Source organism: Salmo salar, chromosome ssa11 (assembly GCF_905237065.1).
Source record: "Salmo salar chromosome ssa11, Ssal_v3.1, whole genome shotgun sequence".
Lineage (NCBI taxonomy): Eukaryota > Metazoa > Chordata > Actinopteri > Salmoniformes > Salmonidae > Salmo > Salmo salar.
The window spans coordinates 44,226,757-44,235,043 of NC_059452.1; positions in this window are offsets into that span (position 1 = coordinate 44,226,757).

The following is an 8,287-nucleotide window of genomic DNA, read 5'->3' on the forward strand; positions in this document are numbered from 1 at the left end:
AAGGAGCAAAATAAATAAAATAAATAAATACAGTAGGGGAAGAGGTAGTAGTTTGGGCTAAATTATAGATGGGCTATGTACAGGTGCAGTGATCTGTGAGCTGCTCTGACAGCTGGTGCTTAAAGCTAGTGAGGGAGATAAGTGTTTCCAGTTTCAGAGATTTTTGTAGTTCGTTCCAGTCATTGGCAGCAGAGAACTGGAAGGAGAGACGACCAAAGGAGGAGTTGGCTTTAGGGGTGACCAGAGAGATATACCTGCTGGAGCGCGTGCTACAGGTAGGTGCTGCTATGGTGACCAGTGAGCGGAGATAAGGGGGGACTTTACCTAGCAGAGTCTTGTAGATGACCTGGAGCCAATGTGTTTGGCGACGATTATGAAGCGAAGGCCAGCCAACGAGAGCGTACAGGTCGCAGTGGTGGGTAGTATATGGGGCTTTGGTGACAAAACGGATGGCACTGTGATAGACTGCATCCAGCTTGTTGAGTAGGGTATTGGAAGCTATTTTGTAAATGACATCGCCGAAGTCGAGGATTGGTAGGATGGTCAGTTTTACGAGGGTATGTTTGGCAGCATGAGTGAAGGATGCTTTGTTGCGAAATAGGAAGCCAATTCGAGATTTCACTTTGGATTGGAGATGATTGATGTGAGTCTGGAAGGAGAGTTTACAGTCTAACCAGACACCTAGGTATTTGTAGTTGTCCACAAATTCTAAGTTAGAACCGTCCAGAGAAGTGATGCTGGACAGGCGGGCAGGTGCAGGCAGCGATCGGTTGAAGAGCATGCATTTAGTTTTATTTGTGTTTAGGAGCAGTTGGAGACCACGGAAGGAGAGTTGAATGGCATTGAAGCTCGTCTGGAGGGTTGTTAACACAGTGTCCAAAGAAGGGCCAGAAGTGTACAGAATGGTGTCGTCTGCGTAGAGGTGGATCAGAGATTCACCAGCAGCAAGAGCGACATCATTTATGTATACAGAGAAAAGAGTTGGCCCAAGAATTGAACCCTGTGGTACCCCCAAAGAGACTGCCAGAGGTCCAGACAGTAGGCCCTCCGATTTGACACACTGAACTCTGTCAGAGAAGTAGTTGGTGAACCAGGCGACGCAATCGTTTGAGAAACCAAGGCTACTGAGTCTGCCGATGAGGATGTGGTGATTAACAGAGTCAAAAGCTTTGGCCAGGTCAATGAATACGGCAGCACAGTAATGTTTCTTATCGATGGCGGTTACGATGTCGTTTAGGACCTTGAGCGTGGCTGAGGTGCACCCATGACCAGCTCTGAAACCAGATTGCATAGCGGAGAGGGTGCGGTGGGATTCGAAATGGTCGGTAATCTGTTTGTTGACTTGGCTTTCGAAGACCTTAGAAAGGCAGGGTAGGATGGATATAGGTCTGTAGCAATTTGGGTCAAGAGTGTCACCTCCTTTGAAGAGGGGGATGACAGCAGCTGCTTTCCAATCTATGGGAATCTCAGACGACACGAAAGAGAGGTTGAACAGGCTAGTAATAGGGGTTGCAATAATTTCGGCAGATAATTTTAGAAAGAAAGGGTCCAGATTGTCAAGCCCAGCTGATTTGTAGGGGTCCAGATTTTGCAGCTCTTTCAGAACATCAGCTGAATGGATTTGGGAGAAGGAGAAATGGGGGAGGCTTGGGCGAGTTGCTGTGGGGGTGCAGTGCTGTTGAATGCAGTAGGGGTAGTTAGGTGGAAAGCATGGCCAGCCGTAGAAAAATGCTTATTGAAATTCTCAATTATAGTGGGCTTATCGGTGGTGACAGAGTTTCCTATCCTCAGTGCAGTGGGCAGTTGGGAGGAGGTGTTCTTATTCTCCATGGACTTTACAATGTCCCAGAACTTTTTAGAGTTGGAGTTGCACGAAGCGAATTTCTGTTTGAAAAAGCTAGCCTTGGCGTTTCTAACTGCCTGTGTGTATTGGTTTCTAACTTCCCTAAAAAAGTTGCATATCGCGGGGGCAGTTCGATGCTAATGCAGAACGCCACAGGATATTTTTGTGTTGGTTAAGGGCAGTCAGGTCTGGGGAGAACCAAGGGCTATATCTGTTCCTGGTTCTAAATTTCTTGAAAGGGGCATGCTTATTTAAGATGGTGAGGAAGGCATTTTTAAAAATAACCAGGCATCCTCTACTGACGGGATGAGGTCAATATCCTTCCAGGATACCAGGGCCAGGTCGATTAGAAAGGCTTGCTCGTTGAAATGTTTCAGGGAGCGTTTGACAGTGATGAGTGGAGGTCGTTTGACCGCTGACCCATTACGGGTGCAGGCAATGAGGCAGTGATCGCTGAGATCTTGGTTGAAAACAGCAGAGGTGTATTTAGAGGGCACGTTGGTTAGGATGATATCTATGAGGGTGCCAGTGTTTGCGGCTTTGGGGTTGTACCTGGTGGGTTCATTAATAATTTGTGTGAGATTGAGGGCATCAAGCTTGGATTGTAGGATGGCTGGGGTGTTAAGCATGTCCCAGTTTAGGTCACCTAGTAGCACGAGCTCTGAGGATAGATGGGGGCAATCAGTTCACATATGGTGTCCAGAGCACAACTAGGGGCCGAGGGGGGTCTATAGCAGGCGGCAACGGTGAGAGACTTGTTTTTGGAGAGGTGGATTTTTAAAATTAGAAGTTCAAATTGTTTGGGTACAGACCTGGATAGCAGGACAGAACTCTGCAGGCTATCTCTGCAGTAGATTGCAACACCGCCCCCTTTGGTCGTTCTATCTTGTCTGAAAACGTTGTAGTTAGGGATGAAGATTTCAGAGTTTTTGGTGGACTTCCTAAGCCAAGATTCAGACACAGCTAGGACATCCGGGTTGGCGGAGTGTGCTAAAGCAGTGAATAAAACAAACTTAGGGAGGAGGCTTCTAATGTTAACATGCATGAAACCAAGGTTATTACGGTTACAGAAGTCATCAAAGAGAGCGCCTGGGGAGTAGGAGTGGAGCCAGGCACTGCAGGGCCTGGATTCACCTCTACATCCCCAGAGGAGCAGAGAAGAATAAGTATGAGGGTACGGCTAAAAGCTATAAGAATTGGTCGTCTGTGACGTCCAGAATAGAGAGAAAAAGGAGCAGGTTTCTGGGGGCGATAAAATAGCTTCAAGGTATAATGTACAGACAAAGGTATGGTGGGATGTGAGTACAGAGGAGGTAAACCTAGGCATTTAGTGATAGTGAGAGAGATATTGTCTCTAGAAACATCATTGAAACCAGAAGATGTCATAGCATGTGTGGGTGGAGGAACTGAGAGGTTGGATAAGGTATAATGAGCAGGGCTAGAGGCTCTACAGTGAAATAAGCCAATAAACACTAACCAGAACAGCAATGGAGAAGGCATATTGACATTAAGGAGAGGCATATAGGTTATATAGGTTATATACACTATATATACTACTATATATAGGTTATATACACTGAACAAAAATATAAACTCAACATGAAGCATTTTCAAAGATTTTACTGAGTTACATTTCATATAAGGAAATCAGTCAATTGAAAAATGCATTAGGCTCTAATCTATGGATTTCACATGACTGGGAATACAGATATGAATATGTTGGTCATAGAAACCTTAAAGTATCTGGTGTGACCACCATTTGCCTCATGCAGCGTGACACATCTCCTTCTCATAGAGTTGATCAGGCTGTTGATTGTGGTCTGTGGAACGTTGACCCACTCCTCTTCAATGGCTGTGTGAAGTTGCTGGATATTGGCGGGAACTGGAACACGCTGTTCTATACGTTGATCCAGAGCATCCCAAACATGCTCAATGGGTGACATGTCTGGTGAGTATGCAGTCCATGGAAGAACTGGGACGTTTTCAGCTTCCAGGAATTGTGTACAGATCCTTGCGACATGGGGCCGTGCATTATCATGCTGAATCATGAGGTGATGGCGGTGAATTAATGGCACGACAATGGGCCTCAGTATCTGTTTAAGGTTATTTCTGTGCATTCAAATTGCCATCAGTAAAAGGCAAATTTATTCGTAGCTTATGCCTGCACATACCATAACCCGACATCAGCAAACCTCTCGCCCACACAACACCATACATGCTGTCTGGGGCAGCAGGTAGCCTAGTGGTTAGACCGTTGGGCCAATAACCGAAAGTTTGCTGGATCGAATCCCTGAGCTGACAAGGTAAAAATCTGTCATTCTACCCCTGAACAAGGCACTTAACCCACTGTTTTCCGGTAGGTCATTGAAAATAAGAATTTGTTCTTAACTGACTTGCCTAGTTAAATAAAGGTTACATTTTAAATAAAATAAAAAAGTCTGCTATTTGCCCGGTACAGTTGAAACCGGGATTTATCAGAGAAGAGCACACTTCTCCAGTGTCCCTGTGGCCATCGAAGGTGAGCATTTACCCACTGAAGTTGGTTACAACTGAACTGCAGTCAGGTCAAGACCCTGGTGAGGACGACGAGCACGCAGATGAGCTTCCCTGAGACGGTTTCTGACAGTTTGTACAGAAATTCTTCAGTTGTGCAAACCCACAGTTTCATTAGCTGGCAGGGTGGCTGGTCTCAGACGATCCCACAGTTTCATCAGCTGTCCAGGTGGCTGGTCTCAGATGATCCCACAGTTTCATCAGCTGTCTGGGTGGCTGGTCTCAGATGATCCCACAGGTGAAGAAACCGGATGTAGAGGTCCTGGGTTGGCGTGGTTACACAGGGTCTGCGGTTGTGAGGCCAGTTGGACGTACTGCCAAATTCTCTAAAACGATGTTGGACACAGATTATAGTAGAGAAATTAACATGCAATTCTCTGGCAACAGCTCTGGTGGACATTCCAGCAGTCTGCATGCCAATTGTACACTCCCTGAAAACTTGAGACATCTGTGGCATTGTGTTGTGTAACAAAATTGCACATTTTAGAGTGGCCTTTTATTGTCCCCAGCACAAGGTGCACCTGTGTATTTTTTTATGTTGTATTTATTTCACCTTTATTTAACTAGGCAAGTCAGTTAAGAACAAATTCTTATTTACAATGACGGCCTGCCAAAAGGCAAAAGGCCTCCTGCGGGGACGACACATGACAACCCAGCATGGTAGCAACACAACATAACAACAACATGGTAGCAACACAACATGGTGCAAACATTATTGGGCACAGACAACAGCACCAAGGGCTGTCAGTAACTGTCAGTAAGAGTGTCCATGATTGAGTCTTTGAATGAAGAGATGGAGATAAAACTGTCCAGTTTGAGTGTTTTGTTGCAGCTCGTTCCAGTCGCTAGCTGCAGCGAACTGAAAAGAGGAGCGACCCAGGGATGTAATGATCATGCTGTTTAATCAGCTTCTTGATATGCCACACTATGCTCACTAACAGGGATGTGCACAACATTTGAGAGAAATAAGCTTTTTGTGCATATTGAACACTTCTGGGATCATTTATTTCAGCTCATGAAACATGGGACCAAGACTTTACATATTGCATTTATATTTTTGTTCAATGTAGTTGGAAGGATTCTACAGGAGTGTGTGTACTGTGTGTGTTCTGTCTCTGTGTGTGTGTGTGTTCTGTGTGTGTGTGTGTGTGTGTGTGTGTGTGTGTGTGTGTGTGTGTGACGTCCTCGAATTAGATCCAGTTTCTGTGATTGTTTGCACATGCCTGCAGGATGATGTCATGAGTGAGATCCAACACATTCCAACACATTCCTCTCTGGGTTAACTGTGGCAGAGTGGACTGTTGGATCTCACTTTCATAATGTGTGTGTGTGTGTGTGTGTGTGTGTGTGTGTGTGTGTGTGTGTGTGTGTGTGTGTGTGTAGCGTTGGATCTGGTTGCCGTAGCGGACCTCTGTGGAACTCTAGCCAGAGGGGAAATGAATGAGTCATGAGTTTCCACTCCCTGAGAAGACAGAGAGAGAAAGAAAGAAAGAGAGAGAATGGAGAACAGATCATGAGAACAGTTCCATCTCTCTCTCTCTCTCTCTCTCTCTCTGTCATGTATGGGGTGTTATCACAGTAGAGGTCTGTACTGTAATAGAAAACAGTGAAGCAGCAGTTGGAGTGTAGCCATGGTTACCAGACAAGCTCTCTCTACGTTCCACAGAATATAATATAAACTGATAATAGAAATGGACAAGTTGTTGTCATACCCAACATTAGAATATCACAAAGACAGATATCAGAGATACAGGCCTAGAGATATCATAGATACGGGCCTAGAGATATCAGAGATATGGGCCTAGAGATATCAGAGATATGGGCCTAGAGATATCAGAGATATGGGCCTAGAGATATCAGAGATACAGGCCTAGAGATATCAGAGATATGGGCCTAGAGATATCAGAGATACAGGCCTAGAGATATCAGAGATATGGGCCTAGAGATATCAGAGATATGGGCCTAGAGATATCAGAGATATGGGCCTGGAGATATCAGAGATATGGGCCTAGAGATATCAGAGATATGGGCCTAGAGATATCAGAGATATGGGCCTAGAGATATCAGAGATACAGGCCTAGAGATATCAGAGATATGGGCCTAGAGATATCAGAGATACAGGCCTAGAGATATCAGAGATACAGGCCTAGAGATGTCAGCAATATAGAGATATGGGCCTGGAGATATCAGAGAAGCCCTTCTACATTTACATTTTAGTCATTTAGCAGACACTCTTATCCAGAGCAACTTACAGTTGCGAATACATCCATTTCATGCATTTTTTTTTTTTTGAATCGAACCCACAACCCTGGCGTTGCACACATCATGCTGGCGTTGCAAACACCATGCTCTACCAACTGAGCCACAGGAAAGACTTTCTCACAGTAGTAAGTGAATTTAGCTGAAGCCAGTTAGACTTGGATCAGTTTTTTGCCTGTGAAGTGATGTCAGGCAAGCAGGAGCTCAGATGAGATTATGACATTTATAGTTCTGTCGTCTGAAATCAGTTTTAATGAGAAGCTTTGCCAGATCAGGCCTGATAGGGTATTACAGCAGTGGTAGAAGTCGCCCCTAATCACAGATCTAGGACCAGATTACTTCACTCCCCAGTCCTAACCATTAGGGGAATGGAAAACTGTAGACCTGACCCTAGATCAGTGGTTAGGGACAGATCTGACCCTAGATCAGTGGTTAGGGACAGATCTGACCCTAGATCAGTGGTTAGGGACAGATCTGACCCTAGATCAGTGGTTAGGGACACCTTCTACTTCCTTGAGGAAATAACTGCTCTGGACTCAGTTCATTGGTTTTTTCAAATACACCAGTCCAGTACATTTCTCATAACGTGACATTCGTTAAGCATTTTTCTATTCATTTAATATTTTTATTGATGCGTTCCTATTCCTTCCAAATGTTCTTCTGATTTTTGGTTGCACCTCGTCTCACGTTGGTTGAGCGTCTTCTATTGGTTTCCTTCTTCATTAAACACATAGGTGTTTGTGTTATTAAATGTGACCATCATTACTGAGTGTGTGGTTTTGTCAGGATCATGGGCAGGGTAGAGGGCGGGGCATAGGACTCTGTGGGCTGTGATTATGTTGAGAATCAACAAACCAACTGGACTGAATCCAGGGTCAAGGTGAACAGGCATGATGTAACACGTACACGGTGTGGCAGCAGTGTGTTTGGTTTCCGGATGTGAAGCATGTGTGCATGTGTGTGTATTTTAAAGTCACCCTTGGTCCACCTGTAGTTAAGAGCACAATGTGAGTGATAGTGCATGTTCGTACAACTCCCCTTTCTCTCTTCTGGCAGCAGACAGGGAGTTTGTTCTCTCTCTCTCTCTCTCTCTCTTTATTTATCTTGATCTCTCTCTTGCTCTCTCTCTCGCTTTCTCCCTCCCTCCTGGCAGCACACAGGTAGTTTGTTCTCTCTCTGTCGCTCTCCCGCTTTCCCTCCCTCCCTCCCCCTCCCTCCCTCTCTTTCGCTCTTCCTCCCACCTGGCATCACATAAGTAGTTTGTTCCCTCCCTCCCTCCCTCCCTCCCTCCCTCCCTCCCTCCCTCCCTCCCTCCCTCCCTCCCTCCCTCCCTCCCTCTCTCTCTCTCTCTCTCTCTCTCTCTCTCTCTCTCTCTCTCTCTCTCTTAATTCAATTCAAAGGGCTGTATTGGCATGAGAAACATATGTTTACAATGCCAAAGCAAGTGAAATAGATAATAAACAAAAGTTCAAAAGGAATAGAGACATTTCAAATGTCATATTATGCCTATATACAGTGTTGTAACGATGTGCAAATAGTTAAAGTCCAAAAGCGAAAATAAATAAACATAAGTATTTACAATGGTGTTTGTTCTTCATTGGTTGCCCGTGTGGCAACAGGTCACAAATCTTG